Consider the following 20160-nt stretch of genomic DNA (forward strand, 5'->3'; position numbering starts at 1 on the left):
GGACACTACATAATGATCAAGGATCAATCCAAGAAGAAGTATAACAATTATAAATATATATGCACCAAACATAGTGGTACCTAAATTCATATGGTAAATGCTAACAGCTTTAAAAGCAGAAATTGACATTAACACAATACTAGTGGAGGAGTTAAACACCTCACTTACACCAATGGAAAGAATATCCAGACAGAAAATAAATAAGGAAACACAAGCTTTAAAAGACACAATAAACCAGATAGATTTAATCTATATTTATAGGACATTCCATCTGAAAACAGAAAGTGCTGTGCTTCTCAAGTGCACACAGAACATTCTCCAGGGTAGATCATAACTTGGGTCACAAATCAAGCCTCAGTAAATGTAGGAAAACTGAAATCATATCAAGCATCTTTTCTGGTCACAACAGTATGAGATTAGAAAGAAATTACAGGGGGAAAAAAACGTAAAAAGAAACACATGGAGGCTAAACCTTAAACTACTAACTAACCAAGTGATCACTGAGGAAATCAAAAAATACCTAGAGACAAATGACAGTGAAAACATGATGATCCAAAATGTATGGGATGCAGCAAAAGCAGTTCTAAGAGGAAGTTTAAAGCAATACAAGCCTACCTCAAGAAACAAGAAAAATCTCAAATAAACAATCTAACCTTACATGTAAAGGAACTAGAGAAAGAAGAAGAAACAAAACCCAAAGTTAGTAGAAGCAAAGAAATCATAAAGATCAGAGCAGTAATAAATGAAATAGAAACAAAGAAAATAATAGCAAAGATCAATAAAATTAAAAGCTGTTTCTTACAGAAGATAAACAAAATTGATAAACCTTTAGCCAGTCTCATTAAAAGAAAAAGGGAGAGGACTCAAATCTATGAAATTAGGAGTGAAAAAGAACTTACAAGAGACACCACAGAAATACAAAGGATCATAAGAGACTATTACAAGCAACCATATGCCAATAAAATGGGCAAACTGGAAGAAATGGGCAAATTCTTAGAAAGGCGTAACCTTCCAAGACTGAACCAGGAAGAAATAGTAAATATGAACAGACCAATCACAAGTATTGAAATTGAAACTGTAATGACAAATCTTCCAACAAATAGAAGTCCAGGACCAGATGGCTTCACAGGTTAATTCTATCAAACATTTAGAGAAGAGCTAACACCCATCCTTCTCAAAAATCTTCCAAAATTTTGCAGAGGAAGGAACATCCCCTAACTCATTCTATGAGGCCATCATTACCCTGATACCAAAACCAGAAAAAGATACTACAAAAAAAGAAAATTACAGACCAAAACCACGGATAAATATAGATGCAAAAATCCTCAATAAAATACTAGTGAAGAAAATCGAAAAACACATTAAAATGATTATATACCATGATCATGTGGGATTTATCCCCCAGATGCAAGGATTCTTCAATATACACAAATCAACCAATGTGATATACTGTATTAACAGATTGAAAAATAAGAACCATATGATCATTTCAATAGATCAAGAAAAAGCTTTTGACAAAATTCAAAACCCATTTATGATGAAAAATCTCCAGAAGGTGGACATAGAAGGAATATACCTCAACATAATAAAGGCCATATATGACAAACACAGAGCAAACATCATTCTAAATAGTGAAAAACTGAAAGTATTTCCTCTAAGATCAGGAACAAGATAAGGATGTCCACTCTCACCACTTTTATTCAACATCATTTTGGAAGTCCTAGCCATGGCAATGAGAGAAGAAAAAGAAATAAAAGGAATACAAATTGGAAAAGAAGAAGTAAAACTGTCACTGTTTGCAGATGAATGATACTATACATAGAAAATCTTAAAGAATACACCAGAAATCTATTAGAGTTAATCAATGAATTTGGTGAAGTTGCAGGATACAAAATTAATGCACAGAAATCTCTTGCATTCCTATACACTAACAATGAAATATCACAAAGAGAAAGTAAGGAAACAATCCCATTCAACACTGCAACAATAAGAATAAAATACCCAGGAATAAACCTACCTAAGGAGGTAAAACACCTGTACTCAGAAAACTAAAGACACTGATGAAAGAAATCAAAGATGACACAAAGAGATGGAGCAATATAACATGTTATTGTGTTGGAAGAATCCATATTGTGAAAATGACTATACTACCCAAGGCAATGTACAGATTCAATGCAATCCCTATCAAATTATGAGTGGCATTTTTTACAGAACTAGAAAAAAAAATCTTAAAATTTGTATGGAGACACAAAAGACCCTGAATAGCCAAAGCAATTTTGAGGGGAAAAAAAAAAAAAACGGAGCTGGAGGATTCCGACTCCCTGATTTCAGACCCTACTATGAAGCTACAGTAATCAAGACAATATGGTACTGGAACAAAAACAGGAATATAGATCAATGGAACAGGATAGAAAGCCCAGAGGTAAACCCACACACCTATGGTCAACTAATCTATGACAAAGGAGGCAAGGATATACCATGGAGGAAAGACAGTCTCTTCAATAAGTGGTACTGGGAAAACTGGACAGCTACATGTAAAAGAATGAAATTAGAACACTCCCTAACACCATACACAAAAATGAGATCAAAATGGATTAAAATCTAAATATAAGACCAGACACTATAAAACTCTTAGAGGAAAACATAGGAAGATCACTCTTTGGCATAAACCACAGCAAGATCTTTTTTGACCCATCTCCTAGAGAAAGGGAAATAAAAACAAAAATAAACAAATGGAACCTAATGAAACTTAAAAGTGTTTGCACAGCAAAGGAAACTATAAACAAGACAACTTTTAGAATGGGAAAAATTATTTGCAAATGAATCAACAAACAAAGGATTAATCTCCAAATTGTATAAACAGCTCATGCAGCTCAATATCAAATAAACAAACAACCTGATCCAAAAATCGGTGGAAGACCTAAATAGACATTTTTCCAAAGAAGACATACAGATGGCCAAGAGACACATGAAAAGATGCTCAACATCACTAATTAATAGAGAACTGCAAATCAAAACTACAATGAGGTATCATTTCACATCTGTTAGAATGGGCATCATCAGAAAATCTACAACCAATAAATGCTGGAGAGGGTGTGGAGAAATCCTCTTGTACTGTTGGTGGGAATTTAAATTGATACAGCCACTATGGAGAACAGTATGTAGGTTCCTTAATAAACTAAAAATAGAGATACCATGTAACCCAGCAATCCCACTTCTGGGCATATACCCAGAGAAAACCATAATTCAAAAAATCACATGCACCCCAATGTTCATCGCAATGCTATTTACAATAGCCAGGTCATGGAAACAACCTAAATGTCGATCAACAGATTAATAGATAAAGAAGATGTGGTACATATATACAATGGAATATTACTCAGCCATAAAATGGAAGGAAACTGGGTCATTTGTAGAGACGTGGATGGACCTAGAGACGGTCATACAGAGTGAAGTAAGTCAGAAAGAGAAGAATAAATATCATATAGTAACGCATATGTGTGAAACCTAGAAAAATTGTACAGATGAACTGGTTTTCAAGGCAGAAATAGAGGCACAGATGTAGAGAACAAACATATGGGCACCAAGAGGGGAAAGCAGGGTGGGGGGATCAATTGGGAGATTGGGGTTGACATACATACACTAATATGTATAAAATAGATAACTAATAACAAAAAGCTCTAAGCTTAAAAAAACAAATAATAAATGATGGCGAGGGTGTGGAGAAAAGGGAAGCCTCCTACTGATGGGAATGTAAATTGGTACCACCACTGTGGAGAACATTATGGAGGTTCCTCTAAAAACTAAAAATAGAGCTACCATGTGATCCAGCAATCCCACTCCTAGGCATATATCCAGAGAAAAACATGGTCTGAAAGGATACATGCACCCCAGTATTCATTGCAGCACTGTTTACAGTACCCAAGATATGGAAGCAACTTAAATGTTCATTGACAGAGGGACAGATAAAGAAGATGTGGTACATATATACAATGGAATATTACTCAGTCTTTAAAAAGAATGAAATAATGCCATTTGCAGCAACATGGATGGACCTAGAGATTGTCATACTGAGTGAAGTAAGTCAGACAGAAAAAGAGAAATATCATATGATATCACCTGTATGCAGAATCTAGAAAGAAATTATACAAATGAACTTATTTATAAAACAGAAAGACTCTCAGACTTAGAGAATGAACTAGATGTTACTGGGGGGAAGGATGGGGCGAAGGGATAGTTAGAGATTTGGGGATCGACATGTACACACTGCTATATTTAAAATGGATAACCATCAAGGACTTACTGTATAGCACAGGCAACTCTGCTCAATGTTATGTGGCAGCCTGGATAGAGGGGAGTATGGGAGAGAATGGATACATGTACATGTATGGCTGAGTCCATTTGCTGTGCACCTGAAACTAGCACAACGTTATTAATCGGTTCTACTCCATTGTAAAATAAAAGTTTTTTTTTAAAAACCCTATGGGACAGAGCAAAAGCAGTTCTAAGAGGGACGTTGATAGCAATGCAATCTTACCTCAGGAAACAAGTAAAATCTCAAATAAACAACCTAACCTTACAACTAAAGTAACTACAGAAAGAAGAACAAACAAAACCCAAAGTTAGTAAAAAGAAATAAATCATAAAGATCAGAGCAGAAATAAATTAAATTTAAAAATTGAAAAACAACAGCAAAATCAATGAAACTAAAAGCTGGTTCTTTGAAAAGATAAACAGAGTTTATAAACCTTTAGCCAGACTCATCAAGAAAAAGAAGGAGAGGACTCAAATCAATAAAATTAGAAATGAAAAAGTAGAGGTTACAACAGACACCATAGAAATACAAAGGATCATAAGACTACTACAAGCAACTATATACCAATAAAATGGGCAACTTAGAAGAAATGGGCAAATTCTTAGAAATTTACAGTCCCCCAAGGCTGAATCAGGAAGAAATAGAAAATATGAACAGACCAATCACAAGCACTGAAATTGAAATTGTGATTTAAAAAAAAAAATCCTAACAAACAAAAGTCCAGGACCAGATGCCTTCACATTTGAATTCTACCAAACATTTAGAGAAGATTTAACACCTATCTTTCTGAAACTATTCAAAAGAAAATCGCAGAGTAACACCTTCATACTCATTCTATGAGGCCCCCATTACCCTGATACCAAAACCAGACAAAGATACCACACACACAAAAAAAAAGAAAATTACAGGCCAATATCACTGATGAACATAGACACAAAAATCCTCAACAAAATACTAGCAAACCGAGTCCAACAATACATTAAAAGTATCATACACCATAATCAAGTGCAATTTATCCCAGGGATGCAAGAATTTTTCAATATCCACAAATCAATCAGTGTGATACACCACATCAACAAACTGAAGAATAAAAACCATATGGTCATCTCAATATTGATCTGGAAAAAGTTCTTGATAAAATTCAATACCCATTTATGATTAAAACTCTCTAGAAAGTGGGCATAGAGGCAACATACCTCAAGATAATAAAGGCCATATATGACAAACCCACAACAAACATCATACTTAAATTTTAAATGGTGAAAGCACTTCCTCTAAGATCAGGAACAAGATAAGGATTTCCACTCTCACCACTTTTATTCAACATAATTTTGGAAGTCCTAGCCATGGCAATGAGAGAAGAAAAAGAAATAAAAGGAATACAAATTGGAAAATAAGAAGTTAAATTGTCATTGTCTGCAGATGACATGATACTATACATAGAAAATCCTAAAGACACTACCAGAAAACTACTAGAGCTCATCAATGAATTTGGTAAATTTGCAGGGTACAAAAGAAATACAAAGAAATTTGTTGCATTTCTGTACACTAACAACAAAAGATCAAAAACAGAAATTAAAGAAACAATCCCATTTAATATCACATCAAAAAGCATAAAATATCTAGGAATAAACCTACCTAAGGAGGCAAAAATCTATACTCCAAAAACTATAAGATGCTGATGAAAGAAATCAAATTTGACACAAACAAATGGAAAGATCTATCATGTTCTTGGATTGGAAGAATCAATATTGTCAAAATGCCTATAGTACCCAGGGCAATGTACAAATTCACTGCAATCCCAATGAAATTACCAATGGCATTTTTCACAGAACTAGAACAAAAATTTTTTTAATTTGTATAGAGACACAAAAGACCTCAAATAACCAAAGCAATCTTGAGAAAAAAAAACAGAGCTGGAGGAATCAGGCTTCCTGACTTCAGACTACACTACAAAGCTACAGTCATCAAAACAGTGTGGTCTTGGCACAAAAACAGAAATATACATAAATAGTATAGGATAGAAAGCCCAGAGACAAACCTATGCACCTATGGTCAATTAATTTATGACAAAGGAGGCAAGACTATACAATGGAGCAAGACAGTCTCTTCAATAAATGGTTCTGGGAAAACTGGACTGCTGTATTTAAAAAAATAAAATTAATACATTCTTTAACACCATACACAGAAATAAACTAAAACTGGATTAAATACCTAAATGTAACATCGAATACTATAAAAACTCTCAGAGGAAAACATAGGCTGACATAAATTGCAGCAATATCTTTTTTGATCTGTCTCCAAGAATAATGGAATTATAAACAAAAATAAACAAATGGAACTTAATTAAACTCAAAAGCTTTTGCACAGGAAAGTAAACCATAAAAAAAAATGAAATGATAACCCACAGAATGGGAGAAAATACTTGCAAAAATGCTACATACAAGGGATGAATCTCCAAAATGTACAAATAGCTCATGTGGCTCAATATCAAAAAAACAAACAACCCAATCAAAAAAAGTGAACAGAAGACCTAAAAAGACATTTCTCCAAAGAAGACATGCAGATGGCCAAGAGGCACATGAAAAAATGCTCAACATCACTAATTATTAGAGAAATGCAAATCAAAACTACAATGAGATATCACCTCACAGCAGTCAGAATGGCCATCATCCAAAAGCCTACAAACAATAAATGTTGAAGAGGTGTGGAGAAAAGGGAACCCTCCTACACTGTTGGTGGGAATGTAAATTGGTACAGCCACTGTGGAGAACAGTATGGAGGTTCCTTAAGAAACTAAAAACAGAGCTACCATATGATCCAGCAATCCCAATGATGGACATATATCCAGATAAAAACATGGTTCGAAAGGATACATGCACCCTGACGTTCATTGCAACACTGTTTACAATAGCCAAGATATGGAAGCAACCTAAATGTCAATCGACAGATGAATGGATAAAGAAGATGTGGTACATACATATTACTCAGCCATTAAAAATAATTAAATAATACCATTTGCAGCAACATGGATGGACCTAGAGATTATCATACTAAGTGAAGTAAGTCAGAGAAAGACAAATATCATGTAATATCGCTTATAGGCAGAATCTTTAAAAAATGATAAAAACAAACTTATTTACAAAACAGAAACAGGCCTAGAGAAGAAAATTATGGTTACTGGGGGGAAAGTTTGGGGAGAGGGACAGATTGGGAGTTTGGGATTGACATGTACATACTGCTATATTTAAAATAGATAACCAACAAGAACCTACTGTATAGCACAGGGAACTCTTCTCAATACACAGTAATAACCTAAATGGGAAAATAATTTGAAAAATAATATGTATTTTTATACATATTATGTATAAAATGTATATGTATAACTGAATCTCTCTGCTGTACACCTGAAACTAACACATTGTTAATCAACTATACTTCAATAGAAATTTAAAAAAACACAGACAAATGTAAGGATCATGACTGATAAATTAAGCATCATTTTAATATTATGATAATTAAGTTTTTGTTTAGGTTCAAAATATGCATGAATGTGTAGAAACTCTGATACTTCTAATATTTGATGAGTGAAAAACCACAGACAATTCTCCCTATGTGGGAACAAAACAAAGGAAGTCATAATTTGACATTGTTTCTATAACACATTCTGTCACCTTAAATTGAAGCATAGCCTGAAAAACTAGCCATATGGCTCCCAAGGTCCCCCCAACCCTAAGATTCTTTGACGTGAGAAGAATCTTTACAGAAGGGGGAGGAAGAAGTGTTTGATCTGAGCATCTGGGAGAAGATAGGTCTGTGAGATTTTCCTAAAAGACCTATCGTCTGTGTTGGAGGATTGATTTAAAGATATCAGAAGTCTACAGAGGCTTTCCTATTTTCAGTTATCTGTCTGGCATGATTATTCAGTAGCAACTGTGAGGCTTTTAAAAAGCCTTGCAGACCCTCCTATGATTTATTTATCCTATCTGTACATCTACCCATTTCTTATCAAAGGGAGACTCAACCTCACCAGCATCATTTAAGACTTTCTGTCAATTTTATCTCAATAAAACTGCAGGAAAAAGACTTTCCTTTTGCCCAGAATAGTTCACTTATTCATTATGCTTTTATGGCTAATGATAAATGTGGTTCTTTAGCTATATGAATGCTTTCTTTTTTGTTTTAAAGAGGATTCGATTGAAATAAGTACTAAAAGGAAAACCTACTGTCTTTTCTCTACACACTGAATACATCTGACACCAATCATATGGGGTTTTTTTCCCCAAAAACTGACAAATCTTCTGACAGTTGCTGGACATCATACAATTCAATTCAGTTCTGACACTATCTACACTATCTATCTAACCTGAGGGATCTACCTAAGATCTCTCAGGTTAAAGGGCTCAGTCTCACAAGGCTGTCCCCCCACCTTACTTCAGACACTAACTGTAAGTTCCAGGTTATCACCTATGTTCTACCAACTTGGTATAAATTGGACAGTCCCACGACACCCCTCCCTTCTTAGGTTCAGTAATTACTACAATGGCTTACAGAACTCAGGAAAGCACTTTACTTACTATTACAAATTTACTATAAGGATATTATAAAGAATACAAATAAATAGTCAGATCAATACATAGATAAGGTGAGGTGAAGAAGCGTCCACAGAGCAGAAGCTTCCATCCCCACAGAGTATGGGGTGCACTGACTTCCTGACACATAGATGTGTTCACCAACCCAGAAGCTCTCGAAACCCCATACTTTAGGGATTTTTATGTAGGCTTCATCATGTAGGCATGATTGACAATCTTCAATCCTCTCTTCTCCCCAGAGGATAGGGGAATGAGTTGGGGCTAAAAGTTCCAAGCTTCTAATCATGGCTTGATCTTTCTGGTGACCAAACTCCATCCTGAAGCTATCCAGGAGCCCATCAAGTGTTGCCTTGTTAGAACAAAAGGCACTCTCATCACCTAGGAAATTCCAAGGGATTTAGTTGCTCTGCATCAGGAACTGGGGTTATAGACCTGAGAAGGCTCCCGGGTCCTTGAGAAAGACATCCCTGGGTCATAAAGCTGACAAATTGGGGCATATTTCAGAAGAGTTTATATACATTTCAAAGAGAGGAGAAAAATATTTACCATGGCAACTTTTCTAAGAAAAAGGTGAGAGGGAATACCTTTCCTTATTTTCAACAGGAAGAACTAAGCCTCTTAATTTTAATTCATACTTATCATTACAAAATGAAGATATCTTTACCATCTAGACTATATTTTATCCTAGAAGGTAAGCGTATCTGTTGCCTCAATTACTAGCATCAATATCTCTAAATGTGACTTAATATTGGGGGTTTAACTATAAAACAAGATTGGGAAAAGTTCAAATGCATTATCATTTACTTTTATTAAAAACAAAAATGATTTGCCTTGATGAACATCAGCCTCTGTGTGTGTGTGTCTAACTATGTAAACATTCATTAATGAACCTTTAACTCTCTTCCAGGATCAAGCCAGGATTTTCAAAGCAGCTAAAATAGTGTTGCAAAGAAACAGATTAAATTAGAGGAGGTATGTGAAAGTCACTCTCATTTTATCTTTCAACATGAGATTAATGACAGTACAAAAATGTTATCTTAATTGAGCCAAAAAAATCTTTGATTAGTTATCTTAATGATAATTCCAGCTCACTTTTCATGTGTAATCAAACCACAGAGTGCTCAGAAAATATTAATTGGTTATGAGATTAATCATTCCTGTGGGTTCAATTCACTTGCTACTAACCCCTCTCCTTCCCCAAGATACTGAAGAGTAAGAGATTCTGTTTCTTCCCTTTTCACCAAGCATCTGAGATGGAGCCCCAAGAGATCCATCTTAGGCACCATAAGCTGAAAACAATGATGAAATCAAGATCTTGCTGCCCTATAGTAAAGATTTTTTCTCTGTACCATTGTCTATTTCTCAGGTGTAAAACGGATTAGGTTTCACTGTTTGAGTGTTTCTTGTATATAAATGGCATGTACTCAAGCATTAGAAGAATTCCCAGAATTTCTGAGTTCTAAGTTCTAAGGATTTTATCCATATAGATCCATCCACTGATCTCATCAATAACCTGGCCAAAAGATTCTAGTCCTCCCATAGAGATGCCTATCACTGAATGCCATATGTGCTAGGCATTGTTCCTGGCGTTTATAGGCATTATCTCATGTTGTCCTCACAGAAATCTTATAAGTAGATTTTCACAGATGAGAAAATTGAGGCTCAGGTGTTAAGCAATTTGCCCTAAGTCACATAGCTTATAAACAGAGGATGGAATTTAAACACAGATCAATCCAACTTCAAAGCACATGCTTGATAAAGCATTTCTCTTCCATAAAATGCAAAGACCAATTAAAATCAGTTTAAATACTAGCTTAGGTTCTTAAGCCAGGACCACCTTAAGGAAATTTCAAATCATTAAATATTAACATAAGCAAAGGATTAGTTCCTTTAGGGCCAAATGAGAGCTGCAGATAATTAAAGGTGATTTATTGTCTGCAAGTTTTCCAGTTTTTCATTTGTGAAATTTAGAGGTTTGCTCCTTCAGGCAATATTGGTGGGCAGCTTATCAGGTGGGAAGCATCTTCTAATCACAACTACTCTGAGCCACAGTTCACAACCTACTTTGTAAATATTAAAGAATGGAGAGTGAGGGCATTTCACTTTTATGAACAAATGTCTCTTGGGTAATGGAATGTTGTCATTTTTTAAAAGTGAGAATAACAACTTGTTAGCTTGTCTAATTTTCCACTAAGTGAGCTTAAAAAGAAATGAAAAAGGAAGGTGTTTTCTTTCTTAGTGTAAATGTGTTTGATTTAAGTTAGAATAGGTCTATGCCCAGTTAAATAATCTGAAACCAGACCCAGGCATTATGTCAGCAAATTCCATCTGGTTCTTCTCATGGGGGAGCAGACTGGCCCACGGCCAGAGCAGCTGTGTGGACAAGAAGAACCCCAGTGCCAGCCTTTTGTTCCTTAGCAAAACTTAAATAGAAAACATTCATTACCCTGTGGTAAGTTCACAACCAAATACAGACAGCACAACAGAGCAGCAGGGCTCTGCATAGAAACAGAATGTAGTCATGTTTTAAGAGACATTCAAAAGGACTGAAATGCAGAAACTAATATCTCCCATGTTAAAGTTCTTTTTTAAGTGGAAAATCTAAGTGACATGACAGAGATTTCAGAAATCAGAAATATTCTTCACAGAAAATATGTTCTTTATAATGTTTATTGATAAGACTGAAACAACTGAGAGATAAATGTAGAACAAGTTGATCAAAGTAATTAAAATGTCTCTTAATAATATGTACTGATTAACTAAATCTAGATGCTATCTTAATTAACTATGAACAGGATTCTTGTGCACTCAGGGAATACACTGAGACCAATGTTTCCCATCACTATTTATTGACACTATGCCATGTAAATATGCTCTTAAAGTGTCCAATCAGAGTTGTCTGGTTTTGTCAGCCAGGTTTCATCTGGAAAGCCAATGTGGATACATATAGTACAAAACCCAAAAAGTTAAAACAGGAGATGTGTCATGGTTTTTACCAGCTTCTAAAAAAATTCATAATTCTAATAAGTTTAAAAACCACATTATATAGATTTTTGTATGTAAATATAGAAAGTCAATTAAAACAAAGGACCAGTAAAGGCTCCAGGTTTACTGGACTGTTGGAATCATAAATTCAGAAGAGAAAAACTATTATCTGTTTGGGAATATAATTTTTACTCTTTAGTCTCAGACAATGCTGTTGCTACACTGCACCATAAGTAGTGATGACTAATTAGAAAAACTGTGAAGAAAAAATACTGTGGCATGTGAAAATAAGTGTATTTGAGAGTAATAATCAGGTCCAAATCAGGGAAGTACATAGAATCCCTGCATCATGATGAAACTTGGGCAATTCCACATAAGTATTATTTGATTTGTATCCCCTTTAGCCCCTAAAAACAGTCACCTTAAGTTGGCTGCTTCATCTCTAATCAAGGAACAATATTACATCTTATCTGAGCCAATTTGCCTGCTGAGAATTTAGAAGCTCCTGCATGACTCATTCTGTATAAAATCATTTGATTTTTGCTCACTGTAGATAATTGGTTCTTGGCACCAGAACTTAAACTATTTACAGTCCAAGTCTGTTAAAATGACACTGAGATTTAGCTTAAACAAACAGAATCAAAGTCAAGGGTGTGTTTTCTTAATGCTTTGGTTGTACCTGCTATAATTATATTTTAAGATGCTTGCAAAGATCTGTGACAGAAATGGAAATGAGAAACTCCAAATTCTAATCTAATGATACATTTGATATGGTCTTCACAGAAAGAAGGGAGAAAACTGAGAGTCAGAGAGGAGTCTTTCTTCTTTGGGGAGACATCAAAAAGGGTGAGACTTTTCCTGTGAGCTAGTGGTACATGGTATAATATGAGGGCACACAAACGCCAAAATCACACTTTAGACATTAAGATGTCAAAGACTCCCTAAACATGAAAAATGATTTGGGAAGCAACATACTAAACAGCTATGCTATAACAATGTAGCATATTTTATTGACCTCAGTGATCTAATAAAGAACTCTAGCAACTGGGAGAAAAGGACCTTGGACAGTGGATTTATGGCACAGTGGAAGTGACAATATTTTCAACTGAGAAGTGAGTGTAAAAATAACTATTATATAATAACTAATACTTATTGAATGCTAATATATGCCAAGCATTGTTCTAAATTATGAAGACTAGATAAATTAATACATATAAAAAACTTATGCCCTAACCGGCATGTATAAGTGCTCAATATATTATTATTATTAAATTATTAGTGCTATTATTAGAAGAAATCTTGGAAGTTCTTATTGTCTTGTGCATTTTGAAGTCAAATGTAATAATAATTGAGGTTTCAGGTTCAATAACAATGAATTATTTGAATTAATCCTTCTAAAAATAATGATGTGTAATTTCATATAGCAAACAATCATAACATCTTAAAGTGCTTATAAACTTTGGAGAGTTTAAAAGACACAGGAGAATTCCCAGGCTAATTAATTTTTGGATGAAATCCTATAAGTGGGAAATAAGCAGAATACTGAAGCCCCAAAGCTGCACGTGCCCTGAGTGCATTTGCTGATGCAAGAAATATGGGATCTGGCTCCTGGAGTATGCAGGCAAGGGCAGAAGACAAGGCCCAGAGATTACCAAAGATAAAGGGACTGGAATCCCTCAGAGTAAGGGAAAACCAGATATAAATCACACCCTATCCCCAGAGGACAGCAGATAAGGCTATGTTGGGGCTGAGCAAAGTAGAAGACGAGGGAAAGGAAAAGAAATGAACAATTATGAGTTGTGTGGCTTCAGGTCTCTGTCCTCTTGGAGTTGTACAAAACGGTAATAATAATGTATAATTAAAAGACAGCAATAAAAATAAGATAGATTATGAATGTCAGCTATAATAATATAAGGTGAGAGGAAGGTAAAAAATTAAAATATTCTAATGGACTCGCATTATCTCAGAGGAGAGTAAATGTCTGGATTAATTTTAGATTTAGATAAATAAGTAAGAATATTGATACTTCTAGGGTAACCACTAAAATAATAAAAACAGGATAAAACTTCCAAACTTGTGGAAGTAAAAATCAAAAGATAAAACATGCTTAGTCAATCCAAAAAAGGCAAGAAATGGTAGTTAAATAAATACCAAACATATGGAACAAATAGAAACTCTGAAATAGAATAGCAAAATAAATCCAAATATATTGGTCATTAATTATATGTAAGCATAATGTTGAATTAAAACATTATTCTTCTCAGTATTTTAAAATAAAGCACAACATAAAATTTGACAATATTCTATCTATTAAAAAAAGACATACTAAAACAGATACATTCAGAAAGATTAAATGTAAAAACATAGAAATTACACTAATGAAGAATCTGTGAAACTAAACTTGAAGTCAAAGAACATTCCTACTGATAAAGAGGTTCACTTCAAAAAGGTAAAAGCTTCCATTTACCATGAAGATATAATTGGTTTAAACTCATAAACAGCAAATAATGTACCTTCAAAATAGACAAAGAAAAATTACCAGAACTAAAAGCAAGAAGTAAATAAATCTACAACCACAGAAGTAGATTAAAGTATACATCTTCTACTACTTTTTAGCATAGACAAGAACCAGATTACTAATTTATAGAATATTTGAACTACATTATTAACAAACTGGCCTAATAGACATATGTTAAACATTGCAGCATGCACAGCATGAGAGCCTAATGCTCTTTTTGGAATCCGAATTTTGATTTTTCTAACAGTCAAAAGTAGATTTTCATATAATAAACATATATAATTTGCATATAGTCACAGAACAAATAGAAAATAATAATATTTGCTCTTTTTTATCCATCTACCTCAAGCCCTGCTCAATTTCCCCATGGGTTGAGGAGATCAGTATCTCAAAGCACCATTAACTAATTAAGGTGTTGCCAGTGTACATGGCTCAGTTGGAAAGCTGCAGCATAGAGGATTCTTGGGGGCTTTGAGTGTGGGAGAGTTCAGGGCTTTATGCCAGGGAGTGGTCATAAGGTTACCAAAAATTCATATCCTGTGTTCCATCCGGAAAACCCTAAAATGAGTTGCTGGGCTGTAATCTCTCTTTGTGTCTCTCTTTTTGTGGAAACTAGACTCCAGTATGGCCTCAGTGATGCTCCTCTCCTAATGTTTACTCCCCTGTGTAAATTCCTCCCGCAAAAATAAGGCTGACCTTATATAACCAAAGGATATTACAGTAACAATGAGGTGTGACCTCTGAGGCTTCTGCACCTTTCACTGTGCTCTCTTTGGAATTATTCATCTGGGAAAGCCAGCCAACATGTTGTGAGGACACTCCAGCAACCCCATGGGGATGTCCACATGGTCAATATTTGAGGCCTTTCACCAACAGCCAGCACTAACTTTTCATCCATGCATAGGAACCAGCTTGAGAGCAGACACCCAATTCCAGTCCAATTTTCAGATGTCTACAGTCCCAGTTCATATCTTGACCACAAGTTGATGGTAAATCCTGAGCCAGAACAACCCAGCGAAGACACTCCCAAATTCCTGAACCAAAAAACCTGCAAGGAAATATTTTTGTCATTTTAAGCTTCTAAACCTTGATGTAATTTTCTACACATCAACAGATAATTAATGCCAAGTAAAACGTGACCCCTTCCCAGCTACCCAATCAAATTTCATGGTCTAATATTCCATGTGGATTCAAAATCACGTTAGAAAGTCTGAAAGTTGTATTGGATTCTCTCAAATTTCCTTTGGGCATGAGAAGAAATGTCCCAGAATGGTTGGTGGAGATTATGTCAGGCAGAGCCATGGAGAAGGGGTGACCTCTGCCTTTCCAATGACTTCTCCACATGAGGACTGGCATTTTCTTCCCTCAGCACTGTTTCCTAGATGAAGTGATTGTATGTAACCACTACAGCATCTGTGTTGTCATAGTAATGGGCATGTTTGGTTACCAGGTTTGAAGTAAGAGTGTCCATCTGAGGTGGGTGGAGGAAGGGTCTGGAGAAACCTGCAGAGGGTCCTGGGGGATGGAGTTGTGTGAGTGGGTGGAGCAGAAAAATCTAAGGGTAAGTTCAGTCTATGACTTAGGACACCAAGTGTCCAGAGTAGAAAGCCTGACCGGTTGTCTGGTCCATGGAGAGAGAGTGGATCAGAAACTTGACATGAGGGGAGCAGAACAAGGAGCACAGAACAGGGGCAGATGAGACACGAAGAGGGTCAGGTTCTTCCCATGAATGGGGCTAACCCTGAAGATCATCTGTAGTGAGCACCAGCAGAGCCTCTCAGATATCCAGTGAGACCTGGACTATTTTTGTTTTTTGAGGCTTCTAGGAAAGAACAAAGAAAAAGTTAAAGTTAAGAAAAGCTAAAATAGGGTTATGAAGTAACAATGTATTTCAAATAATTATATCTACCAAACTAGTATTTTAACAAAAAATTAATGCAATGTATGTGATACTTGCAAGATGATTATAGGTTTTATTTTAAAATAATGGCTGGAGGAGTGGCCAAGAGAGCCACTGAGCTCAACTCCTCCCACAGGCACACCTAAATTACAACTATCTACAGAGCAACTACTGATGAGAAAGACCTGAAGACTGGCAGAAAAGATCTTATACAACTTTATATAGAAGAAACCAGAAGACTGGTAGGAGAAGCAGGGACACAGTATAGTCAAGACCTATACTCAAGTGTGGGCAACCCACAAGTCAGAGAATACTTAAAATTGCAGAGGTTTTCCCCAAGAAGCAAGGGATCTGTATCCTACGTTGGACTCTGCACCGGGAAGATAAGCCTCTGGAACATTTGGCTGTGAAGGCCAACAGGACTTACTTTGGGGAGAGCCAGCATGCTATAGAAAATAGAGACTCCACTCCTAAGGGTGCACGTAAAATCTCATACCCTCCAAGCCCAGGGCAGAAGCAATAATTTGAAAGGAGCCTGAGCCAGAACTGCCTGCTGGTCTCGGAGAGCCTTCCAGAGAGGCAGGAGGCAACTAGAGCTCACACTGGGGACATAGACTCTGTGTCAGCCATTTCTGGGAACTCTTCTACAAGGAGGACACTGGTGTTAGAAAGCACCATTTTGGAGTCTGCTGTCTAATTTATTAGCAATGAGACCTGGCCCCACCCACTAGGCTGTGGACAACTGTACTGGGATACCACTGACCAAGCAGTTAGTTGCTTGTGGACACAGTCCCACCACCCACAGGCTGACTGCCACTAGAGAGCCCAGGACCCAGCCCTGCCCACCAATATGGAGAACTAGCCCCAGGATACCCTGGGCCCTGCAGTCAGAGAACCAAGGACCCAGCTCCATCCACCAGTGGGTAGGCACCAGTCCTGGGACTACCTGGGCCCTAGTGACCCACACACTAGAGAGATGGCACTAGTCCCAGGACCCCTAGGACCTTGCATCCAGAGACCCTGGGACCCTGCTCCATCCACCAGAGGGCCCAGGACCCAGCCTCACCCAGCAGTGGGGAAAGCACCAGGACCCCCAGGATCCTATAGCCAGAGACCATGGCACTAGCCCCAGGACCATCTGTGGCCCTACTCCACTCACCAGTAGGCTGACATCAGCTTTGAGAACCTTGGGTCTTGCAGTCAGAGAACCCAGGACACAGCTCCACCAACCAATGAGCCAATACTATCCCCATGACCAGACCTTACACACCAGTGAGCAGGTCCCAGTCCTGAGATCACTGAGGTCTCAGCCACACCTGCCAGTGGGTTGTTACCAGCTCCAGGACCACTGCAGCCCCACACCTTCTGTGTCAGAATCCATCCTACCCACCAGTAGGGCAGCACCAGCTCTGGGACCCCTCAGTCCCCTCAGACAACCACCTGGGTTAGAGACCCCATACACCAGCAGGCCACCACAAGCTTTAGGACACACCAGCCACAGCCACAGCCAACCATGTCAGTAAACGGCCCCACACACCAGCAGGCTGACACTAGATCCAGGACCTCCACAATCACCTACCCTGGAATCCTGCTCTGTCCACAAATAGGCCAGCACAAGACCCAGGCAGCCTTGGGGCTCAGCAGCCAAGTGCTTCATGACTTGGACCTGCCCACCAGTGAACAGCAGACTCCATACAAGGCAGGGCCTGGCAACCAACTGGACTGGGAGTCAGCCACACCTACCAGACCACCCACAGTAGTGAGCCCACTACAACAGAATGGTCCATGCAGCCCACATAGGGGAAACCACTAAAGCATATAGCTCTAGTGACCAGAGGGGAGTGCACTGCCAGGATGCATAGATGTCTCCTATAAAAGGCCATTTCCACAAGACTGGGAAACATAATCAACTTATGAAATACATAGAAAGAAATATAGCAAATTAGGTAAAATGAGGCAACAGAGGAATATGTTCCAAACAAAAGAACAAGATAATACCCAAGAAAAAAGAACTAAGTGAAATGGACATAAGCAATCTAACCAATAAATAGTTCAAGGCAATGATACTAAAGATGCTCAAAGAACTTGGGAGAAGAAAGTATAAACAGATTGAGAAGTTAGAAGTTTTTAACAAGAGTTAGAGAATATAAAGAGAGCTGAAGAATCACTAACTGAAATTAAAAATACACTGGAAGGGCTTCCCTGGTGGTGCAGTGGTTGAGAGACCGCCTGCCAATGCAGGGGACACGGGTTCGTGCCCCAGTCTGGGAAGATCCCACATGCTGCGGAGCGGCTGGGCCCGTGAGCCGTAACAGCTGAGCCTGCGCGTCCGGAGTCTGTGCTCCACAACGGGAGAGGTCACAACATGGGAGGCCCGTGTACCACAAAAAAAAAAAAAAAAAAAAAATACACTAGAAGAAATCAACAATAGATTAGATGATACAGAGGAATGGGTCAGTGAACTGAAAGAGTAGTGGAAATCACTGAAGATGAATAGAAAAAAGAAAAAGAATTTAGAAATTGAGTATGTTTAAGACACCTGAGTGACAACACCAAGCATACACACTATAGGAATCCCAGAAGAAGAAGAGAGTGAGAATGGGGCAGAGAACATAGTTGAAGACATAATAGCTGAAAACTTCCCTAACCTGGGAAAGGAATAGACATCCAGGTCCAGGAAGCACAGAGAGTCCCAAACATGATCAACCCAAAGAGGACCACATTAAAACACTTGTAATTAAAATATCAAAAATTAAGAGAAACTATTAAAAACAGAAAAGGAAAAACAACAAGTTACATACACAGGAACATCCTTAAGCCTATCAGCTAACTTTTCATCAGAACCTCTGCATTCCAGAAGGGACTGACACAATATATTTAAAGTGATGAAAGGAAAAAAGCTACAGCCAAGAATACTTTACCTGACAAGTCTTTCATTCATATTTTAAGGAGAGATCAAAAGTTTTACAGACAAGTAAAAGCTAAAAAGAGTTCACACCAAAAAATGAGCTTTACAAGAAATGTTAAAGGGACTTGTCTAAGTGGAAAAGAAAAGACCACAATTAGAAATATGAATATTATGAAAGGGAAAATCTCATTGGTAAAGGCAAATATACAGTAAAATTAGTATCAACCATGTATAAAGCTAGTAGGAACATTAAAAGAGAAAAGTAGTAAAATTATCTACATCTACAATAACTAATTAAGGCATACACAAAACAAAATGATGTAAAATATGAGGTCAAAAACAGTGAATGTAGAGGAAGGAGTGAAAATGCAGGGTTGTTAAAATGTGTTTGAACTTAAGAGATCAGCAACTTAAAATAATCATATATATTATATATACTTTTACATTAATCTTACATATTATAATTTATACACATATATATAATATATATAAGCCTCATGGTAATCACAAATCAAAAATCTATAATAAATACACACACACAAAAGAGAAAGGAATCCAAACATAACACTAAAGATAATCATCAAATCACAAGGGAAGAGAGCAAAAGAAAAAGAAAGGAACAATATAACTATAAAACAACACCAAAACAATTAATAAAATAGCAATAAGTACATACCTTTTGATAATTATTTTAAATGTAAATGGACTAAATGTTCCAATCAATAGATACAAAAACAAAACCCACATATATGCTACCTACAAAAGACTCATTTCAGATCTAAAGACACACACAGTCTGGAAGTGAGGGGATGGAAAAAAGTATTCCATGCAAATGGAAATCAAAACAAAGCTGGGGTAGCCATAGTTATATCAGACAAAGTAGACTTTAAAACAAAGACTGTAACAATAGGCAAAGAAGGACGTTACATAATGATCAGGGTA

Source organism: Monodon monoceros, unplaced genomic scaffold, assembly GCF_005190385.1.
Source record: "Monodon monoceros isolate NGI ecotype Baffin Bay Population unplaced genomic scaffold, NGI_Narwhal_1 Super_Scaffold_18, whole genome shotgun sequence".
Classification (NCBI taxonomy): Eukaryota; Metazoa; Chordata; class Mammalia; order Artiodactyla; family Monodontidae; genus Monodon; species Monodon monoceros.